Here is a 23,356-nt window from a genome sequence, read left to right as displayed (position 1 = left end):
ATGTGAAAACAAGGTGATATCTAATTAGCACACAGGTAAGGAATTAAGAAAATCTTTATTTAAGGGTGAAGATGTTTCTCACAAAATTGTTGACCCAATGCAACATTGAAATTCAAGCTGGAAAGATGATTTTAATATATCACTTGTACATTTTGTATTGCTCTTCTGGTGACAATGTAGTTTGTTTTTGTCAATTACCATTTTAATAATAGGGTAAAGAAAATGAAGTGGATTTTTGAAAGAAAACAATACTGTCAATATACTATTAAAACAAATTAAAATGGTAAAAGTTATAGTACTTTAAGTAAAAATAAAAGAGACAAAATATCAATCCCAGTTTTGGATTACTTTAATTAACAAAAAAAAATGCATATAGCAGAGGATAGTTTCAATCTGCCTACATCTGGGTTATGGGCCCAGCATGCTTCCATTGCAGTACTCTGCTGCACATGTAAGTTCAAGAGATCCTGAAGCACTCACTCATCATGGGAAAGTACCAATGTGTTTCTTCGTTGGTTGATGGAAGAAACATCTTACAAAAACTCTCCAGATTATTGACTTTTTTAAGTTTTTCTAGGAAACGTTTTAGATGAATGCTTATTAGCCTTTGTCAGTATGTACTTTTGCAAAGTGTCTCTGTGGCGCAATCAGTTAGTGTGTACGGCTATTAACCAAAAGGTTGGTGGTTCAATCCCACCCAGGGACGTAATTGACCTTGTTATCAGATTTTGGTGATCTTTAAGTAGACAAGTCAAATTTCATACCCCCTGTTATGGTGTAGGGTACCTGGCCTTCTCTGATGTAATCAGAGTTAGATTTGATTCAGTGATTTTATAAAAACATCTAGGAAGCACAATTTAGCAGTGGGTTGCAGAGAAAAAGAAATATGCTGGCAAAAAAATCAAATTGCGTGATTAAACAGCTCTTCATTTTCTGGCTTTATTTTTATGCTAACAAATTTGTTCTCTGAAAAGTGTCCACAAAGCCAAGTCTCTGATTAACACCTTTGTAGGGATGGTTTTTCACCTATTACTAAATTAAACTTGCTTCATTGGAAAGGCAGCAAGATGTATCCTCATTTCAATGTCTACTGAAATAATACAGGTTGACACCAGGAAACATTAACGCCACTGCATCCTTGCTGCTTTCTCATGTGGAAGTCTGTTTAATGTGAAAACAAGGTGATATCTAATTAGCACACAGGTAAGGAATTAAGAAAATCTTTAAGGGTGAAGATGTTTCTCACAAAATTATTGACCCAATGCATCATTGAAATTCAAGCTGGAAAGATGATTTTAATATATCACTTGTACATTTTGTATTGCTCTTCTGGTGACAATGTAGTTTGTTTTTGTCAATTACCATTTTAATAATAGGGTAAAGAAAATGAAGTGGATTTTTGAAAGAAAACAATACTGTCAATATACTATTAAAACAAATTAAAATGGTAAAAGTTATTGTACTTTAAGTAAAAATAAAAGAGACAAAATATCAATCCCAGTTTTGGATTACTTTAATTAACAAAAAAAATGCATATAGCAGAGGATAGTTTCAATCTGCCTACCTCTGGGTTATGGGCCCAGCATGCTTCCATTGCAGTACTCTGCTGCACATGTAAGTGCAAGAGATCCTGAAGCACTCACTCATCATGGGAAAGTACCAATGTGTTTCTTCGTTGGTTGATGGAAGAAACATCTTACAAAAACTCTCCAGATTATTGACTTTTTAAACTTTTTCTAGGAAACGTTTTAGATGAATGCTTATTAGCCTTTGTCAGTATGGACTTTTGCAAAGTGTCTCTGTGGCGCAATCGGTTAGTGTGTTTGGCTATTAACCAAAAGGTTGGTGGTTCAATCCCACCCAGGGACGTAATTAACCTTGTGATCAGATTTTGGTGATCTTTAAGTAGACAAGTCAAAATTTCAAACCCCCTGTTATGGTGTAGGGTACCTGGCCTTCTCTGATGTAATCAGAGTTAGATTTGATTCAGTGATTTTATAAAAACAGCTAGGAAGCACAATTTAGCAGTGGGTTGCAGAGAAAAAAAATATGCTGGCAGAAAAATCCAATTGAGTGATTAAACAGCTCTTTATTTTCTGGCTTTATTTTTATGCTAACAAATTTGTTCTCTGAAAAGTGTCCACAAAGCCAAGTCTCTGATTAACACCTTTGTAAGGATGGTTTTTCACCTATTACTAAATTAAACTTGCTTCATTGGAAAGGCAGCAAGATGCATCCTCATTTCAATGTCTACTGAAATAATACAAGTTGACACCAGGAAACATTAACGCCACTGCATCCTTGCTGCTTTCTCATGTGGAAGTCTGTTTAATATGAAAACAAGGTGATATCTAATTAGCACACAGGTAAGGAATTAAGAAAATCTTTATTTAAGGGTGAAGATGTTTCTCACAAAATTGTTGACCCAATGCATCATTGAAATTCAAGCAGGAAAGATGATTTTAATATATCACTTGTACATTTTGTATTGCTCTTCTGGTGACAATGTAGTTTGTTTTTGTCAATTACCATTTTAATAATAGGGTAAAGAAAATGAAGTGGATTTTTGAAAGAAAACAATAATGTCAATATACTATTAAAACAAATTAAAATGGTAAAAGTTATTATACTTTAAGTAAAAATAAAAGAGACAAAATATCAATCCCAGTTTTGGATTACTTTAATTAACAAAAAAAAAATGCATATAGCAGAGGATAGTTTCAATCTGCTTACCTCTGGGTTATGGGCCCAGCATGCTTCCATTGCAATACTCTGCTGCACATGTAAGTTCAAGAGATCCTGAAGCACTCACTCATCATGGGAAAGTACCAATGTGTTTCTTCGTTGGTTGATGGAAGAAACATCTTACAAAAACTCTCCAGATTATTGACTTTTTAAAGTTTTTCTAGGAAACGTTTTAGATGAATGCTTATTAGCCTTTGTCAGTATGGACTTTTGCAAGGTGTTTCTGTGGCGCAATCAGTTAGTATGTACGGCTATTAACCAAAAGGTTGGTGGTTCAATCCCACCCAGGGACCTAATTGACCTTGTTATCAGATTTTGGTGATCTTTAAGTAGACAAGTCAAAATTTCAAACCCCCTGTTATGGTGTAGGGTACCTGGCCTTCTCTGATGTAATCAGAGTTAGATTTGATTCAGTGATTTTATAAAAACAGCTAGGAAGCACAATTTAGCAGTGGGTTGCAGAGAAAAAAAATATGCTGGCAGAAAAATCCAATTGAGTGATTAAACAGCTCTTTATTTTCTGGCTTTATTTTTATGCTAACAAATTTGTTCTCTGAAAAGTGTCCACAAAGCCAAGTCTCTGATTAACACCTTTGTAAGGATGGTTTTTCACCTATTACTAAATTAAACTTGCTTCATTGGAAAGGCAGCAAGATGCATCCTCATTTCAATGTCTACTGAAATAATACAGGTTGACACCAGGAAACATTAACGCCACTGCATCCTTGCTGCTTTCTCATGTGGAAGTCTGTTTAATGTGAAAACAAGGTGATATCTAATTAGCACACAGGTAAGGAATTAAGAAAATCTTTATTTAAGGGTGAAGATGTTTCTCACAAAATCGTTGCCCCAATGCATCATTGAAATTCAAGCTGGAAAGATGATTTTAATATATCACTTGTACATTTTGTATTGCTCTTCTGGTGACAATGTAGTTTGTTTTTGTCAATTACCATTTTAATAATAGGGTAAAGAAAATTAAGTGGATTTTTGAAAGAAAACAATACTGTCAATATACTATTAAAACAAATTAAAATGGTAAAAGTTATTGTACTTTAAGTAAAAATAAAAGAGCCAAAATATCAATCCCAGTTTTGGATTACTTTAATTAACAAACAAAAAAATGCATATAGGAGAGGATAGTTTCAATCTGCCTACCTCTGGGTTATGGGCCCAGCATGCTTCCATTGCTGTACTCTGCTGCACATGTAAGTGCAAGAGATCCTGAAGCACTCACTCATCATGGGAAAGTACCAATGTGTTTCTTCGTTGGTTGATAGAAGAAACATCTTACAAAAACTCTCCAGATTATTGACTTTTTTAAGTTTTTCTAGGAAACGTTTTAGATGAATGCTTATTAGCCTTTGTCAGTATGTACTTTTGCAAAGTGTCTCTGTGGCGCAATCAGTTAGTGTGTACGGCTATTAACCAAAAGGTTGGTGGTTCAATCCCACCCAGGGACGTAATTGACCTTGTTATCAGATTTTGGTGATCTTTAAGTAGACAAGTCAAATTTCATACCCCCTGTTATGGTGTAGGGTACCTGGCCTTCTCTGATGTAATCAGAGTTAGATTTGATTCAGTGATTTTATAAAAACATCTAGGAAGCACAATTTAGCAGTGGGTTGCAGAGAAAAAGAAATATGCTGGCAAAAAAATCAAATTGCGTGATTAAACAGCTCTTCATTTTCTGGCTTTATTTTTATGCTAACAAATTTGTTCTCTGAAAAGTGTCCACAAAGCCAAGTCTCTGATTAACACCTTTGTAGGGATGGTTTTTCACCTATTACTAAATTAAACTTGCTTCATTGGAAAGGCAGCAAGATGTATCCTCATTTCAATGTCTACTGAAATAATACAGGTTGACACCAGGAAACATTAACGCCACTGCATCCTTGCTGCTTTCTCATGTGGAAGTCTGTTTAATGTTAAAACAAGGTGATATCTAATTAGCACACAGGTAAGGAATTAAGAAAATCTTTATTTAAGGGTGAAGATGTTTCTCACAAAATTGTTGACCCAATGCATCATTGAAATTCAAGCTGGAAAGATGATTTTAATATATCACTTGTACATTTTGTATTGCTCTTCTGGTGACAATGTAGTTTGTTTTTGTCAATTACCATTTTAATAATAGGGTAAAGAAAATGAAGTGGATTTTTGAAAGAAAACAATACTGTCAATATACTATTAAAACAAATTAAAATGGTAAAAGTTATTGTACTTTAAGTAAAAATAAAAGAGACAAAATATCAATCCCAGTTTTGGATTACTTTAATTAACAAAAAAAATGCATATAGCAGAGGATAGTTTCAATCTGCCTACCTCTGGGTTATGGGCCCAGCATGCTTCCATTGCAGTACTCTGCTGCACATGTAAGTGCAAGAGATCCTGAAGCACTCACTCATCATGGGAAAGTACCAATGTGTTTCTTCGTTGGTTGATGGAAGAAACATCTTACAAAAACTCTCCAGATTATTGACTTTTTAAACTTTTTCTAGGAAACGTTTTAGATGAATGCTTATTAGCCTTTGTCAGTATGGACTTTTGCAAAGTGTCTCTGTGGCGCAATCGGTTAGTGTGTTTGGCTATTAACCAAAAGGTTGGTGGTTCAATCCCACCCAGGGACGTAATTAACCTTGTGATCAGATTTTGGTGATCTTTAAGTAGACAAGTCAAAATTTCAAACCCCCTGTTATGGTGTAGGGTACCTGGCCTTCTCTGATGTAATCAGAGTTAGATTTGATTCAGTGATTTTATAAAAACAGTTAGGAAGCACAATTTAGCAGTGGGTTGCAGAGAAAAAAAATATGCTGGCAGAAAAATCCAATTGAGTGATTAAACAGCTCTTTATTTTCTGGCTTTATTTTTATGCTAACAAATTTGTTCTCTGAAAAGTGTCCACAAAGCCAAGTCTCTGATTAACACCTTTGTAAGGATGGTTTTTCACCTATTACTAAATTAAACTTGCTTCATTGGAAAGGCAGCAAGATGCATCCTAATTTCAATGTCTACTGAAATAATACAAGTTGACACCAGGAAACATTAACGCCACTGCATCCTTGCTGCTTTCTCATGTGGAAGTCTGTTTAATATGAAAACAAGGTGATATCTAATTAGCACACAGGTAAGGAATTAAGAAAATCTTTATTTAAGGGTGAAGATGTTTCTCACAAAATCGTTGCCCCAATGCATCATTGAAATTCAAGCTGGAAAGATGATTTTAATATATCACTTGTACATTTTGTATTGCTCTTCTGGTGACAATGTAGTTTGTTTTTGTCAATTACCATATTAATAATAGGGTAAAGAAAATGAAGTGGATTTTTGAAAGAAAACAATACTGTCAATATACTATTAAAACAAATTAAAATGGTAAAAGTTATTGTACTTTAAGTAAAAATAAAAGAGACAAAATATCAATCCCAGTTTTGGATTACTTTAATTAACAAAAAAATTCATATAGCAGAGGATAGTTTCAATCTGCCTACCTCTGGGTTATGGGCCCAGCATGCTTCCATTGCAGTACTCTGCTGCACATGTAAGTGCAAGAGATCCTGAAGCACTCACTCATCATGGGAAAGTACCAATGTGTTTCTTCGTTGGTTGATGGAAGAAACATCTTACAAAAACTCTCCAGATTATTGACTTTTTAAAGTTTTTCTAGGAAACGTTTTAGATGAATGCTTATTAGCCTTTGTCAGTATGGACTTTTGCAAAGTGTCTCTGTGGCGCAATCGGTTAGTGTGTTTGGCTATTAACCAAAAGGTTGGTGGTTCAATCCCACCCAGGGACGTAATTAACCTTGTGATCAGATTTTGGTGATATTTAAGTAGACAAGTCAAAATTTCAAACCTCCTCTTATGGTGTAGGGTACATGGCCTTCTCTGATGTAATCAGAGTTAGATTTGATTCAGTGATTTTATAAAAAACAGCTAGGAAGCACAATTTAGCAGTGGGTTGCAGAGAAAAAAAATATGCTGGCAGAAAAATCCAATCGAGTGATTAAACAGCTCTTCATTTTCTGGCTTTATTTTTATGCTAACAAATTTGTTCTCTGAAAAGTGTCCACAAAGCCAAGTCTCTGATTAACACCTTTGTAAGGATGGTTTTTCACCTATTACTAAATTAAACTTGCTTCATTGGAAAGGCAGCAAGATGCATCCTCATTTCAATGTCTACTGAAATAATACAAGTTGACACCAGGAAACATTAACGCCACTGCATCCTTGCTGCTTTCTCATGTGGAAGTCTGTTTAATGTGAAAACAAGGTGATATCTAATTAGCACACAGGTAAGGAATTAAGAAAATCTTTATTTAAGGGTGAAGATGTTTCTCACAAAATTGTTGACCCAATGCAACATTGAAATTCAAGCTGGAAAGATGATTTTAATATATCACTTGTACATTTTGTATTGCTCTTCTGGTGACAATGTAGTTTGTTTTTGTCAATTACCATTTTAATAATAGGGTAAAGAAAATGAAGTGGATTTTTGAAAGAAAACAATACTGTCAATATACTATTAAAACAAATTAAAATGGTAAAAGTTATAGTACTTTAAGTAAAAATAAAAGAGACAAAATATCAATCCCAGTTTTGGATTACTTTAATTAACAAAAAAAAATGCATATAGCAGAGGATAGTTTCAATCTGCCTACCTCTGGGTTATGGGCCCAGCATGCTTCCATTGCAGTACTCTGCTGCACATGTAAGTTCAAGAGATCCTGAAGCACTCACTCATCATGGGAAAGTACCAATGTGTTTCTTCGTTGGTTGATGGAAGAAACATCTTACAAAAACTCTCCAGATTATTGACTTTTTTAAGTTTTTCTAGGAAACGTTTTAGATGAATGCTTATTAGCCTTTGTCAGTATGTACTTTTGCAAAGTGTCTCTGTGGCGCAATCAGTTAGTGTGTACGGCTATTAACCAAAAGGTTGGTGGTTCAATCCCACCCAGGGACGTAATTGACCTTGTTATCAGATTTTGGTGATCTTTAAGTAGACAAGTCAAATTTCATACCCCCTGTTATGGTGTAGGGTACCTGGCCTTCTCTGATGTAATCAGAGTTAGATTTGATTCAGTGATTTTATAAAAACATCTAGGAAGCACAATTTAGCAGTGGGTTGCAGAGAAAAAGAAATATGCTGGCAAAAAAATCAAATTGCGTGATTAAACAGCTCTTCATTTTCTGGCTTTATTTTTATGCTAACAAATTTGTTCTCTGAAAAGTGTCCACAAAGCCAAGTCTCTGATTAACACCTTTGTAGGGATGGTTTTTCACCTATTACTAAATTAAACTTGCTTCATTGGAAAGGCAGCAAGATGTATCCTCATTTCAATGTCTACTGAAATAATACAGGTTGACACCAGGAAACATTAACGCCACTGCATCCTTGCTGCTTTCTCATGTGGAAGTCTGTTTAATGTTAAAACAAGGTGATATCTAATTAGCACACAGGTAAGGAATTAAGAAAATCTTTATTTAAGGGTGAAGATGTTTCTCACAAAATTGTTGACCCAATGCATCATTGAAATTCAAGCTGGAAAGATGATTTTAATATATCACTTGTACATTTTGTATTGCTCTTCTGGTGACAATGTAGCTTGTTTTTGTCAATTACCATTTTAATAATAGGGTAAAGAAAATGAAGTGGATTTTTGAAAGAAAACAATACTGTCAATATACTATTAAAACAAATTAAAATGGTAAAAGTTATTGTACTTTAAGTAAAAATAAAAGAGACAAAATATCAATCCCAGTTTTGGATTACTTTAATTAACAAAAAAAATGCATATAGCAGAGGATAGTTTCAATCTGCCTACCTCTGGGTTATGGGCCCAGCATGCTTCCATTGCAGTACTCTGCTGCACATGTAAGTGCAAGAGATCCTGAAGCACTCACTCATCATGGGAAAGTACCAATGTGTTTCTTCGTTGGTTGATGGAAGAAATATCTTACAAAAACTCTCCAGATTATTGACTTTTTAAACTTTTTCTAGGAAACGTTTTAGATGAATGCTTATTAGCCTTTGTCAGTATGGACTTTTGCAAAGTGTCTCTGTGGCGCAATCGGTTAGTGTGTTTGGCTATTAACCAAAAGGTTGGTGGTTCAATCCCACCCAGGGACGTAATTAACCTTGTGATCAGATTTTGGTGATCTTTAAGTAGACAAGTCAAAATTTCAAACCCCCTGTTATGGTGTAGGGTACCTGGCCTTCTCTGATGTAATCAGAGTTAGATTTGATTCAGTGATTTTATAAAAACAGCTAGGAAGCACAATTTAGCAGTGGGTTGCAGAGAAAAAAAATATGCTGGCAGAAAAATCCAATTGAGTGATTAAACAGCTCTTTATTTTCTGGCTTTATTTTTATGCTAACAAATTTGTTCTCTGAAAAGTGTCCACAAAGCCAAGTCTCTGATTAACACCTTTGTAAGGATGGTTTTTCACCTATTACTAAATTAAACTTGCTTCATTGGAAAGGCAGCAAGATGCATCCTCATTTCAATGTCTACTGAAATAATACAAGTTGACACCAGGAAACATTAACGCCACTGCATCCTTGCTGCTTTCTCATGTGGAAGTCTGTTTAATATGAAAACAAGGTGATATCTAATTAGCACACAGGTAAGGAATTAAGAAAATCTTTATTTAAGGGTGAAGATGTTTCTCACAAAATCGTTGCCCCAATGCATCATTGAAATTCAAGCTGGAGAGATGATTTTAATATATCACTTGTACATTTTGTATTGCTCTTCTGGTGACAATGTAGTTTGTTTTTGTCAATTACCATATTAATAATAGGGTAAAGAAAATGAAGTGGATTTTTGAAAGAAAACAATACTGTCAATATACTATTAAAACAAATTAAAATGGTAAAAGTTATTGTACTTTAAGTAAAAATAAAAGAGACAAAATATCAATCCCAGTTTTGGATTACTTTAATTAACAAAAAAAAATGCATATAGCAGAGGATAGTTTCAATCTGCCTACCTCTGGGTTATGGGCCCAGCATGCTTCCATTGCAGTACTCTGCTGCACATGTAAGTGCAAGAGATCCTGAAGCACTCACTCATCATGGGAAAGTACCAATGTGTTTCTTCGTTGGTTGATGGAAGAAACATCTTACAAAAACTCTCCAGATTATTGACTTTTTAAAGTTTTTCTAGGAAACGTTTTAGATGAATGCTTATTAGCCTTTGTCAGTATGGACTTTTGCAAAGTGTCTCTGTGGCGCAATCGGTTAGTGTGTTTGGCTATTAACCAAAAGGTTGGTGGTTCAATCCCACCCAGGGACGTAATTAACCTTGTGATCAGATTTTGGTGATATTTAAGTAGACAAGTCAAAATTTCAAACCTCCTCTTATGGTGTAGGGTACATGGCCTTCTCTGATGTAATCAGAGTTAGATTTGATTCAGTGATTTTATAAAAAACAGCTAGGAAGCACAATTTAGCAGTGGGTTGCAGAGAAAAAAAATATGCTGGCAGAAAAATCCAATCGAGTGATTAAACAGCTCTTCATTTTCTGGCTTTATTTTTATGCTAACAAATTTGTTCTCTGAAAAGTGTCCACAAAGCCAAGTCTCTGATTAACACCTTTGTAAGGATGGTTTTTCACCTATTACTAAATTAAACTTGCTTCATTGGAAAGGCAGCAAGATGCATCCTCATTTCAATGTCTACTGAAATAATACAAGTTGACACCAGGAAACATTAACGCCACTGCATCCTTGCTGCTTTCTCATGTGGAAGTCTGTTTAATGTGAAAACAAGGTGATATCTAATTAGCACACAGGTAAGGAATTAAGAAAATCTTTATTTAAGGGTGAAGATGTTTCTCACAAAATTGTTGACCCAATGCAACATTGAAATTCAAGCTGGAAAGATGATTTTAATATATCACTTGTACATTTTGTATTGCTCTTCTGGTGACAATGTAGTTTGTTTTTGTCAATTACCATTTTAATAATAGGGTAAAGAAAATGAAGTGGATTTTTGAAAGAAAACAATACTGTCAATATACTATTAAAACAAATTAAAATGGTAAAAGTTATAGTACTTTAAGTAAAAATAAAAGAGACAAAATATCAATCCCAGTTTTGGATTACTTTAATTAACAAAAAAAAAATGCATATAGCAGAGGATAGTTTCAATCTGCCTACCTCTGGGTTATGGGCCCAGCATGCTTCCATTGCAGTACTCTGCTGCACATGTAAGTTCAAGAGATCCTGAAGCACTCACTCATCATGGGAAAGTACCAATGTGTTTCTTCGTTGGTTGATGGAAGAAACATCTTACAAAAACTCTCCAGATTATTGACTTTTTTAAGTTTTTCTAGGAAACGTTTTAGATGAATGCTTATTAGCATTTGTCAGTATGTACTTTTAGCAAAGTGTCTCTGTGGCGCAATCAGTTAGTGTGTACGGCTATTAACCAAAAGGTTGGTGGTTCAATCCCACCCAGGGACGTAATTGACCTTGTTATCAGATTTTGGTGATCTTTAAGTAGACAAGTCAAATTTCATACCCCCTGTTATGGTGTAGGGTACCTGGCCTTCTCTGATGTAATCAGAGTTAGATTTGATTCAGTGATTTTATAAAAACATCTAGGAAGCACAATTTAGCAGTGGGTTGCAGAGAAAAAGAAATATGCTGGCAAAAAAACCAAATTGCGTGATTAAACAGCTCTTCATTTTCTGGCTTTATTTTTATGCTAACAAATTTGTTCTCTGAAAAGTGTCCACAAAGCCAAGTCTCTGATTAACACCTTTGTAGGGATGGTTTTTCACCTATTACTAAATTAAACTTGCTTCATTGGAAAGGCAGCAAGATGTATCCTCATTTCAATGTCTACTGAAATAATACAGGTTGACACCAGGAAACATTAACGCCACTGCATCTTTGCTGCTTTCTAATGTGGAAGTCTGTTTAATGTGAAAACAAGGTGATATCTAATTAGCACACAGGTAAGGAATTAAGAAAATCTTTATTTAAGGGTGAAGATGTTTCTCACAAAATCGTTGCCCCAATGCATCATTGAAATTCAAGCTGGAAAGATGATTTTAATATATCACTTGTACATTTTGTATTGCTCTTCTGGTGACAATGTAGTTTGTTTTTGTCAATTACCATTTTAATAATAGGGTAAAGAAAATGAAGTGGATTTTTGAAAGAAAACAATACTGTCAATATACTATTAAAACAAATTAAAATGGTAAAAGTTATAGTACTTTAAGTAAAAATAAAAGAGACAAAATATCAATCCCAGTTTTGGATTACTTTAATTAACAAAAAAAAAAATGCATATAGCAGAGGATAGTTTCAATCTGCCTACCTCTGGGTTATGGGCCCAGCATGCTTCCATTGCAGTACTCTGCTGCACATGTAAGTTCAAGAGATCCTGAAGCACTCACTCATCATGGGAAAGTACCAATGTGTTTCTTCGTTGGTTGATAGAAGAAACATCTTACAAAAACTCTCCAGATTATTGACTTTTTTAAGTTTTTCTAGGAAACGTTTTAGATGAATGCTTATTAGCATTTGTCAGTATGTACTTTTAGCAAAGTGTCTCTGTGGCGCAATCAGTTAGTGTGTACGGCTATTAACCAAAAGGTTGGTGGTTCAATCCCACCCAGGGACGTAATTGACATTGTTATCAGATTTTGGTGATCTTTAAGTAGACAAGTCAAATTTCATACCCCCTGTTATGGTGTAGGGTACCTGGCCTTCTCTGATGTAATCAGAGTTAGATTTGATTCAGTGATTTTATAAAAACATCTAGGAAGCACAATTTAGCAGTGGGTTGCAGAGAAAAAGAAATATGCTGGCAAAAAAACCAAATTGCGTGATTAAACAGCTCTTCATTTTCTGGCTTTATTTTTATGCTAACAAATTTGTTCTCTGAAAAGTGTCCACAAAGCCAAGTCTCTGATTAACACCTTTGTAGGGATGGTTTTTCACCTATTACTAAATTAAACTTGCTTCATTGGAAAGGCAGCAAGATGTATCCTCATTTCAATGTCTACTGAAATAATACAGGTTGACACCAGGAAACATTAACGCCACTGCATCCTTGCTGCTTTCTCATGTGGAAGTCTGTTTAATGTGAAAACAAGGTGATATCTTATTAGCACACAGGTAAGGAATTAAGAAAATCTTTATTTAAGGGTGAAGATGTTTCTCACAAAATCGTTGCCCCAATGCATCATTGAAATTCAAGCTGGAAAGATGATTTTAATATATCACTTGTACATTTTGTATTGCTCTTCTGGTGACAATGTAGTTTGTTTTTGTCAATTACCATTTTAATAATAGGGTAAAGAAAATGAAGTGGATTTTTGAAAGAAAACAATACTGTCAATATACTATTAAAACAAATTAAAATGGTAAAAGTTATTGTACTTTAAGTAAAAATAAAAGAGACAAAATATCAATCCCAGTTTTGGATTACTTTAATTAACAAAAAAAAATGCATATAGCAGAGGATAGTTTCAATCTGCCTACCTCTGGGTTATGGGCCCAGCATGCTTCCATTGCAGTACTCTGCTGCACATGTAAGTGCAAGAGATCCTGAAGCACTCACTCATCATGGGAAAGTACCAATGTGTTTCTTCGTTGGTTGATGGAAGAAACATCTTACAAAAACTCTCCAGATTATTGACTTTTTAAAGTTTTTCTAGGAAACGTTTTAGATGAATGCTTATTAGCCTTTGTCAGTATGGACTTTTGCAAAGTGTCTCTGTGGCGCAATCAGTTAGTATGTACGGCTATTAACCATAAGGTTGGTGGTTCAATCCCACCCAGGGACCTAATAGACCTTGTTATCAGATTTTGGTGATCTTTAAGTAGACAAGTCAAAATTTCAAACCCCCTGTTATGGTGTAGGGTACCTGGCCTTCTCTGATGTAATCAGAGTTAGATTTGATTCAGTGATTTTATAAAAACATCTAGGAAGCACAATTTAGCAGTGGGTTGCAGAGAAAAAGAAATATGCTGGCAAAAAAATCAAATTGCGTGATTAAACAGCTCTTCATTTTCTGGCTTTATTTTTATGCTAACAAATTTGTTCTCTGAAAAGTGTCCACAAAGCCAAGTCTCTGATTAACACCTTTGTAAGGATGGTTTTTCACCTATTACTAAATTAAACTTGCTTAATTGGAAAGGCAGCAATATGCATCCTCATTTCAATGTCTACTGAAATAATACAGGTTGACACCAGGAAACATTAACGCCACTGCATCCTTGCTGCTTTCTCATGTGGAAGTCTGTTTAATGTGAAAACAAGGTGATATCTAATTAGCACACAGGTAAGGAATTGAGAAAATCTTTATTTAAGGGTGAAGATGTTTCTCACAAAATCGTTGCCCCAATGCATCATTGAAATTCAAGCTGGAAAGATGATTTTAATATATCACTTGTACATTTTGTATTGCTCTTCTGGTGACAATGTAGTTTGTTTTTGTCAATTACCATTTTAATAATAGGGTAAAGAAAATTAAGTGGATTTTTGAAAGAAAACAATACTGTCAATATACTATTAAAACAAATTAAAATGGTAAAAGTTATTGTACTTTAAGTAAAAATAAAAGAGACAAAATATCAATCCCAGTTTTGGATTACTTTAATTAACAAACAAAAAAATGCATATAGCAGAGAATAGTTTCAATCTGCCTACCTCTGGGTTATGGGCCCAGCATGCTTCCATTGCAGTACTCTGCTGCACATGTAAGTGCAAGAGATCCTGAAGCACTCACTCATCATGGGAAAGTACCAATGTGTTTCTTCGTTGGTTGATAGAAGAAACATCTTACAAAAACTCTCCAGATTATTGACTTTTTTAAGTTTTTCTAGGAAACGTTTTAGATGAATGCTTATTAGCATTTGTCAGTATGTACTTTTAGCAAAGTGTCTCTGTGGCGCAATCAGTTAGTGTGTACGGCTATTAACCAAAAGGTTGGTGGTTCAATCCCACCCAGGGACGTAATTGACCTTGTTATCAGATTTTGGTGATCTTTAAGTAGACAAGTCAAATTTCATACCCCCTGTTATGGTGTAGGGTACCTGGCCTTCTCTGATGTAATCAGAGTTAGATTTGATTCAGTGATTTTATAAAAACATCTAGGAAGCACAATTTAGCAGTGGGTTGCAGAGAAAAAGAAATATGCTGGCAAAAAAATCAAATTGCGTGATTAAACAGCTCTTCATTTTCTGGCTTTATTTTTATGCTAACAAATTTGTTCTCTGAAAAGTGTCCACAAAGCCAAGTCTCTGATTAACACCTTTGTAGGGATGGTTTTTCACCTATTACTAAATTAAACTTGCTTCATTGGAAAGGCAGCAAGATGTATCCTCATTTCAATGTCTACTGAAATAATACAGGTTGACACCAGGAAACATTAACGCCACTGCATCCTTGCTGCTTTCTCATGTGGAAGTCTGTTTAATGTGAAAACAAGGTGATATCTAATTAGCACACAGGTAAGGAATTAAGAAAATCTTTATTTAAGGGTGAAGATGTTTCTCACAAAATTATTGACCCAATGCATCATTGAAATTCAAGCTGGAAAGATGATTTTAATATATCACTTGTACATTTTGTATTGCTCTTCTGGTGACAATGTAGTTTGTTTTTGTCAATTACCATTTTAATAATAGGGTAAAGAAAATGAAGTGGATTTTTGAAAGAAAACAATACTGTCAATATACTATTAAAACAAATTAAAATGGTAAAAGTTACTGTACTTTTAGTAAAAATAAAAGAGACAGAATATCAATCCCAGTTTTGGATTACTTTAATTAACAAAAAAAATGCATATAGCAGAGGATAGTTTCAATCTGCCTACCTCTGGGTTATGGGCCAAGCATGCTTCCATTGCAGTACTCTGCTGCACATGTAAGTGCAAGAGATCCTGAAGCACTCACTCATCATGGGAAAGTACCAATGTGTTTCTTCGTTGGTTGATGGAAGAAACATCTTACAAAAACTCTCCAGATTATTGACTTTTTAAAGTGTTTCTAGGAAACGTTTTAGATGAATGCTTATTAGCCTTTGTCAGTATGGACTTTTGCAAAGTGTCTCTATGGCGCAATCAGTTAGTATGTACGGCTATTAACCAAAAGGTTGGTGGTTCAATCCCACCCAGGGACCTAATTGACCTTGTGATCAGATTTTGGTGATCTTTAAGTAGACAAGTCAAAATTTCAAACCCCCTGTTATGGTGTAGGGTACCTGGCCTTCTCTGATGTAATCAGAGTTAGATTTGATTCAGTGATTTTATAAAAACATCTAGGAAGCACAATTTAGCAGTGGGTTGCAGAGAAAAAGAAATATGCTGGCAAAAAAATCAAATTGCGTGATTAAACAGCTCTTTATTTTCTGGCTTTATTTTTATGCTAACAAATTTGTTCTCTGAAAAGTGTCCACAAAGCCAAGTCTCTGAATAACACCTTTGTAAGGATGGTTTTTCACCTATTACTAAATTAAACTTGCTTCATTGGAAAGGCAGCAAGATGCATCCTCATTTCAATGTCTACTGAAATAATACAGGTTGACACCAGGAAACATTAACGCCACTGCATCCTTGCTGCTTTCTCATGTGGAAGTCTGTTTAATGTGAAAACAAGGTGATATCTAATTAGCACACAGGTAAGGAATTAAGAAAATCTTTATTTAAGGGTGAAGATGTTTCTCACAAAATCGTTGCCCCAATGCATCATTGAAATTCAAGCTGGAAAGATGATTTTAATATATCACTTGTACATTTTGTATTGCTCTTCTGGTGACAATGTAGTTTGTTTTTGTCAATTACCATTTTAATAATAGGGTAAAGAAAATGAAGTGGATTTTTGAAAGAAAACAATACTGTCAATATACTATTAAAACAAATTAAAATGGTAAAAGTTATTGTACTTTAAGTAAAAATAAAAGAGCCAAAATATCAATCCCAGTTTTGGATTACTTTAATTAACAAACAAAAAAATGCATATAGCAGAGGATAGTTTCAATCTGCCTACCTCTGGGTTATGGGCCCAGCATGCTTCCATTGCAGTACTCTGCTGCACATGTAAGTGCAAGAGATCCTGAAGCACTCACTCATCATGGGAAAGTACCAATGTGTTTCTTCGTTGGTTGATGGAAGAAACATCTTACAAAAACTCTCCAGATTATTGACTTTTTAAAGTTTTTCTAGGAAACGTTTTAGATGAATGCTTATTAGCCTTTGTCAGTATGAACTTTTGCAAAGTGTCTCTGTGGCGCAATCAGTTAGTATGTACGGCTATTAACCAAAAGGTTGGTGGTTCAATCCCACCCAGGGACCTAATTGACCTTGTTATCAGATTTTGGTGATCTTTAAGTAGACAAGTCAAAATTTCAAACCCCCTGTTATGGTGTAGGGTACTTGGCCTTCTCTGATGTAATCAGAGTTAGATTTGATTTAGTGATTTTATAAAAACAGCTAGGAAGCACAATTTAGCAGTGGGTTGCAGAGAAAAAAAATATGCTGGCAGAAAAATCCAATTGAGTGATTAAACAGCTCTTTATTTTCTGGCTTTATTTTTATGCTAACAAATTTGTTCTCTGAAAAGTGTCCACAAAGCCAAGTCTCTGATTAACACCTTTGTAAGGATGGTTTTTCACCTATTACTAAATTAAACTTGCTTAATTGGAAAGGCAGCAAGATGCATCCTCATTTCAATGTCTACTGAAATAATACAGGTTGACACCAGGAAACATTAACGCCACTGCATCCTTGCTGCTTTCTCATGTGGAAGTCTGTTTAATGTGAAAACAAGGTGATATCTAATTAGCACACAGGTAAGGAATTAAGAAAATCTTTATTTAAGGGTGAAGATGTTTCTCACAAAATCGTTGCCCCAATGCATCATTGAAATTCAAGCTGGAAAGATGATTTTAATATATCACTTGTACATTTTGTATTGCTCTTCTGGTGACAATGTAGTTTGTTTTTGTCAATTACCATTTTAATAATAGGGTAAAGAAAATTAAGTGGATTTTTGAAAGAAAACAATACTGTCAATATACTATTAAAACAAATTAAAATGGTAAAAGTTATTGTACTTTAAGTAAAAATAAAAGAGACAAAATATCAATCCCAGTTTTGGATTACTTTAATTAACAAACAAAAAAATGCATATAGCAGAGAATAGTTTCAATCTGCCTACCTCTGGGTTATGGGCCCAGCATGCTTCCATTGCAGTACTCTGCTGCACATGTAAGTGCAAGAGATCCTGAAGCACTCACTCATCATGGGAAAGTACCAATGTGTTTCTTCGTTGGTTGATAGAAGAAACATCTTACAAAAACTCTCCAGATTATTGACTTTTTTAAGTTTTTCTAGGAAACGTTTTAGATGAATGCTTATTAGCATTTGTCAGTATGTACTTTTAGCAAAGTGTCTCTGTGGCGCAATCAGTTAGTGTGTACGGCTATTAACCAAAAGGTTGGTGGTTCAATCCCACCCAGGGACGTAATTGACCTTGTTATAAAATATAACATATATACAGCTGGGCACTTTATATATGTATAAGCCTCCACCAATTTTACAGTTTAAGCGGGACAGAAGCCCGCCTCCGAGGGGGCGGGGCTTCTCCCTCAGCACTCACCAGAGCCATTTTTTCTCCACAGCACCGCTGAGAGGAAGCTCCCCGGACTCTACCCTGCTTATACCACGTTAGACAAGAGGGTTGAAAAGAGGGGGGGGGGGGGCACATAATTCGCAAATTACATACAGCAGCACTACTGGGCAAACATTAAGTTACTGTTTTATTCCTGGGTTATATAGCGCTGGGGGGTGTGCTGGCATACTCACTCTCTGTCTCTCCAAAGGGCCTTGTGGGGAAATTGTCTTCAGAAAAAGCATTCCCTGTGTGTGAAGTGTGTCGGTACACGTGTGTCGACATGTCTGAGGAAGAAGGCTATATTAGAGAGGAGCGGGAGCAAATGAATGTGGTGTCTCCGCCGACAGCTGATTGGATGGATATGTGGAATGTTTTAAATGCTAGTGTAAACTCATTGCACAAAAGATTAGACAAGGCAGAAGCTTTGGGACAGTCAGGGTTTCAACCCATGCCTGATCCTATGTTGCAGGGACTGTCAGGGTCTCATAAGCGCCCACTATCCCAGATTGTTGACACAGATACCGACACGGATTCTGACTCCAGTGTCGATTACGATGATGCAAAGTTACAGCCAAAATTGGCAAAATCCATTCGATTTATGATTATGGCAATAAAAGATGTTTTGCACATCACAGAGGAACCCCCTGACGCTGACAAGAGGGTACATATGTACAAGGGAAAGAAGCCTGAGGTAACCTTTCCCCCCTCACACGAGCTGAACGAGTTATGTGAAAAAGCTTGGGAATCTCCAGATAAAAGACTGCAGATTTCCAAAAGGATTCTTATGGCGTATCCTTTCCCATCAACGGATAGGTTACGATGGGAATCCTCCCCTAGGGTGGACAAAGCATTAACACGCTTATCCAAGAAGGTAGCCCTCCCGTCCCAGGATACGGCTACCCTCAAAGAGTGTGCTGACCGCAAACAGGAGATTACCCTGAAGTCCAGTTATACACATTCAGGTACCTTACTCAGACCGGCAATTGCGTCGGCCTGGGTGTGTAGTGCTGTAGCGGCATGGACAAATACCTTATCTGAGGGGATGGATAGCCTAGACAAGGATACTATTTTATTGACCCTGGGGCATATAAGAGATGCTGTCCTATATATGTGTGTATGCAAACTACAGGTGGTGCTGCAGGGCCCACACCCTTTTACTTGTCTTGTAGAGCAGCTCTGAAGCTGTTACAGTGCCCAGCTGCTGCAAGAAATCAGCTTGAATGCTTCAGGGGCTTGGGCATGGCCAACATGAGCCCCACACCGAAGGAGGGTGGGGGTGTTTAATGCAAACTTGGGGTTATCCAAGCGCCGCAAAAGGCCGCCATGCCCTGCATGCCCCTTTTCTCTTTTCATATACAGATGAGGGTTCCAGCCAACTTTGGCCCACTGCTTGGATGACATCACCGTATGCAAATCCGTCTGCTGCAGACCTTCCCCCAGGAATGCTTGCAATAGTTGTTGCATATGGTTTAATGTCTGAGGGTGCTTCAGTATTAGGCAGCCTTCCGCCCTCCCATGTTCATCTGAAAAGATGTGGTCTCCCTGCAGTTGTTGTCCCCAGACGAGAGTTCCCTTGTGCTTCCTCAGTTTAATCTCCTTAACTTGACGGGGGTGTGCCCGAGCAGCCACCCTCCCCAGCCCTATCCCAACACATACTTATCTTGCATATGAGATCTCTTGATCATGAAGATAGTTCTCACAGGTTGAGGTTCATCCTGGAGAGCGCTGATGGGGACAGCAGCGGGGCTTCAGCAGAAGGGTGAGTACGTGTGGCCAGAGACCTCCCTTCCCATGTGCAGGCCTGCAGAGTCTGCCGCGCAGGATGGGGCATGTGGCACTCTCCCTCCCAGGGGCTCTTCCAGATGTAGCTCCTCAGCAGTATTTTTCCAGGGCTGCGCGGCGCTCTCCCCGACTGGCATCCGCCCTGGAACACTGCCTTCCTCAACGCAACATCAGCAGGGGGCCCTGGCCTCATCACCATCCCAGGTCTTTCTCATGTATGTATCATGTATGTGTGTGTGATATATGTATGAATCATATATGTTTGTGATATATATATATATATGTATCTATCTATCTATCTATCTATCTATCTATCTATCTATCTATCTATCGTATGTGTGTGTGTGTATATATATGTATCTATAATGTATGTATGTATCTATCTTGTATGTATGTGTTCTATCTATCTATCCTATCTATCGTGTGTGTATATATGTATGTATCTATCTATCATGTATGTATGTATGTATGTATCACACCTTCCTCTATACATATACATACATACATACACACACACACACACACACACACACACCTATATCTGTACGTACACTGACATACACACACCAACATCTATACATTAACACGCTGACCCCTAAACGTACACCAACGTACCCACACCTGCATCTATACCTACACATGCTGACACGTGGACGTACACCGGCTTACCCACATGTGAATCTATACATACATGTGCTGACACCTGGACATACACTGATGTACCCACACCTAACATCTATACATACACATGCTAACACCTGGACGTATACAGACGTACCCACATTTGCATCCATGCATATATAGATGTAGGTGTGTGTACGTCAGTGTACGTCCAGGTGTCAACGCGTGTATGTATAGATGCAGGTGTGGGTACGTCTGTGTATGTCCAGGTGTCAGAATGTGTATGTATAGATGCAGGTGTGGGAAGGTCAGTGTAGGTTCAGGTGTCAGCGCGTGTATGTATAGATGCAGGTGCTTGTATGTCCAGATGTCAGTGCATGTATGTATAGATGCAAGTGTGGGTACGTCGGTGTATGTCCATTTGTCAGCGCGTGTATATATAGATGCAGGTGCTTGTATGTTGGTGTATGTCCAGGTGTCAGCATGTGTATGTATAGATGCAGGTGTGGGAATGTTGGTGTATGTCCAGGTGTCAGGGCGTGTATGTATGGATATTAGGTGTGGGTACATCAGTGTATGTCCAGGTGTTAGCGCATGTATGTATAGATGTATATATACACACACATACGATAGATAGATAGATAGATAGATAGATACATATTATAAGGGCACGGTCGTGCCCTTATATTAAGGCTGAATCGAACAAACGGAATTCTCCCATAGGGAACTTCTGAGATGGGGGCATGGTGTTTGAGGGGCTACACCTCAAAACTGATTGGACGTACTGAGCTGAAATTTGGCCTGGGCGTGTAGAATCGTCACCCGGTGCTGCATGCCAAATTTCAGGGCAAAATAATAAAAAATGAGGAATTGGGAGTAACCTAAAGTTCCAACTGTCAGTTTTTTTCTGTGACTTCCTTTGTGGCTTTTTGACACCGTTTTCCTATAGAGTGAATTAGATATTTTTTGGGAAGGCATAACTCCGGATAGAGGACGAATTAAGACTTGGAGTTTGTTTTACTAGATAGAGTATGCCCCAGTGTAGTGCCTTTTGGGGTTGTGGTTTTTCAGAAAGTTATAGGGTTTTTTTAATTAAGAGAAATATGCCCCATTATAGAGATAGGGCTTTTCAATTTGTTGCGGCTGCGCAGTGGCCGCCAGGAGAGCGAGAGTGAGTGAGGGAAGGGGTCTCGTGCAGGCTGAGGTTATAAAAGTAGCTGCTGGCGGCAGGAGGAGAGCCAGCGGTTCCTGGGTGTGTGCACCTGCGGTCCCTTACAGACTGCAGCGACCCATTAGGACTGTGGAGGAGAGGGGTAGCGGCATAGCAGCCGCAGGCTTACCGAAAGTGCTCACTACTGAGCAATATGGTCCCCTTACCCGAAGTGGGAGCCGCAGCGGGAGGAATAGCTGGAGTTGCGCCGCAGGAGAAAGTCAGAGGACATCCAGAAGAGACATCCGGTGCAGCGCTGACTCCTGACTGACAGCGCTTGCCTACTGAGCGGTGTGGTACCCTCACACCTGAAGCGGGTGCGGGAGCGGCAGCGGCAGCCGGAGAAGACAGCTGTGCTGCACGGAAGAAGTCAGGCAGCAGCACCAGCGGGCTGAGGTGGGGAGGATCAGTATGGTCCCTTACGTGCGGCTCACATTCAGATCCATCCGGCTCCCTTCCCCTCCTCCCCTGCACCCTTAGCAGCCTGCCCCCACATCTCATTCACCCACCGCAGCAGACTCCTCCCCCATACGGTTATTATAATAAGGCCACCCCCCTACCCCCTTCCCTCCCTGCTGTGTGTCCAGCCACCCCCCCCTCACCTGCTGTGTGTCCGGCCTACCCCCCCCTCACCTGCTGTGTGTCCAGCCCCCCCCCTCACCTGCTGTGTGTCCAGCCCCCCCCCCCCTCACCTGCTGTGTGTCCAGCCTACCCCCCCCCCCTCCCTGCTGTGTGTCCAGCCACCCCCCTTTCCTCACCTGCTGTGCGTCTGGCCTACCTCCCCCCCCTCCCTGCTGTGTGTCCAGCCACCCCTTCCCTCACCTGCTGTGCGTCTGGCCTACCCCCCCCCCCTGCTGTGTGTCCAGCCCCCCCCCCTCCCTGCTGTGTGTCCGGCCTACCCCCCCCCCTCCCTGCTGTTTGTCCGGCCTACCCCCCCCCCCCTCCCTGCTGTGTGTCCAGACCCCCCCCCTCACCTGCTGTGTGTCCAGCCACCCCCCCCCCCTCACCTGCTGTGTGTCCGGCCCACCCCCATCTCCCTGCTGTTTGTCCGGCCACCCTCCCCTCCCCTGCTGTGTGTCCGGCGGCCTACCCCCCCCCTCCCTGCTGTGTGTCCGGCCTACCCCCCCCTCACCTGCTGTGTGTCCAGCCCCCCCCCTCACCTGCTGTGTGTCCAGCCCCCCCCTCCTCCCCTGCTGTGTGTCCGGCCTACCCCCCCCTCCCTGCTGTTTGTCCGGCCACCCTCCCCTCCCCTGCTGTGTGTCCGGCCACCCTCCCCTCCCCTGCTGTGTGTCCGGCCACCCTCCCCTCCCCTGCTGTGTGTCCGGCCACCCTCCACTACCCTGCTGTGTGTCCGGCT

The 23,356-nt window shown here is 38.4% G+C and overlaps 5 non-coding genes across 5 annotated transcripts; all 5 read left to right on the top strand.

The window, feature by feature from the left end:
- The first annotated feature begins 1,795 nt into the window (after positions 1–1,795).
- Positions 1,796–1,869, top strand: TRNAN-AUU (transfer RNA asparagine (anticodon AUU)). The gene has a single exon. It is a non-coding gene; the product is annotated as a tRNA-Asn (tRNA).
- A 3,432-nt stretch (positions 1,870–5,301) lies between these two features.
- Positions 5,302–5,375, top strand: TRNAN-AUU (transfer RNA asparagine (anticodon AUU)). The gene has a single exon. It is a non-coding gene; the product is annotated as a tRNA-Asn (tRNA).
- Positions 5,376–6,467: 1,092 nt separating this feature from the next.
- Positions 6,468–6,541, top strand: TRNAN-AUU (transfer RNA asparagine (anticodon AUU)). The gene has a single exon. It is a non-coding gene; the product is annotated as a tRNA-Asn (tRNA).
- A 2,262-nt stretch (positions 6,542–8,803) lies between these two features.
- Positions 8,804–8,877, top strand: TRNAN-AUU (transfer RNA asparagine (anticodon AUU)). Its single transcript has one exon. It is a non-coding gene; the product is annotated as a tRNA-Asn (tRNA).
- Positions 8,878–9,971: 1,094 nt separating this feature from the next.
- On the top strand, positions 9,972–10,045 carry TRNAN-AUU (transfer RNA asparagine (anticodon AUU)). Its single transcript has one exon. It is a non-coding gene; the product is annotated as a tRNA-Asn (tRNA).
- The last annotated feature ends 13,311 nt before the right edge of the window (positions 10,046–23,356 follow it).

The sequence above is a fragment of the Pseudophryne corroboree genome, unplaced genomic scaffold (assembly GCF_028390025.1).
Source record: "Pseudophryne corroboree isolate aPseCor3 unplaced genomic scaffold, aPseCor3.hap2 scaffold_221, whole genome shotgun sequence".
Taxonomy (NCBI): Eukaryota; Metazoa; Chordata; class Amphibia; order Anura; family Myobatrachidae; genus Pseudophryne; species Pseudophryne corroboree.
Note: the sequence above shows the minus strand (reverse complement) of the source record. Positions and strands in the feature narration are given on the sequence as shown.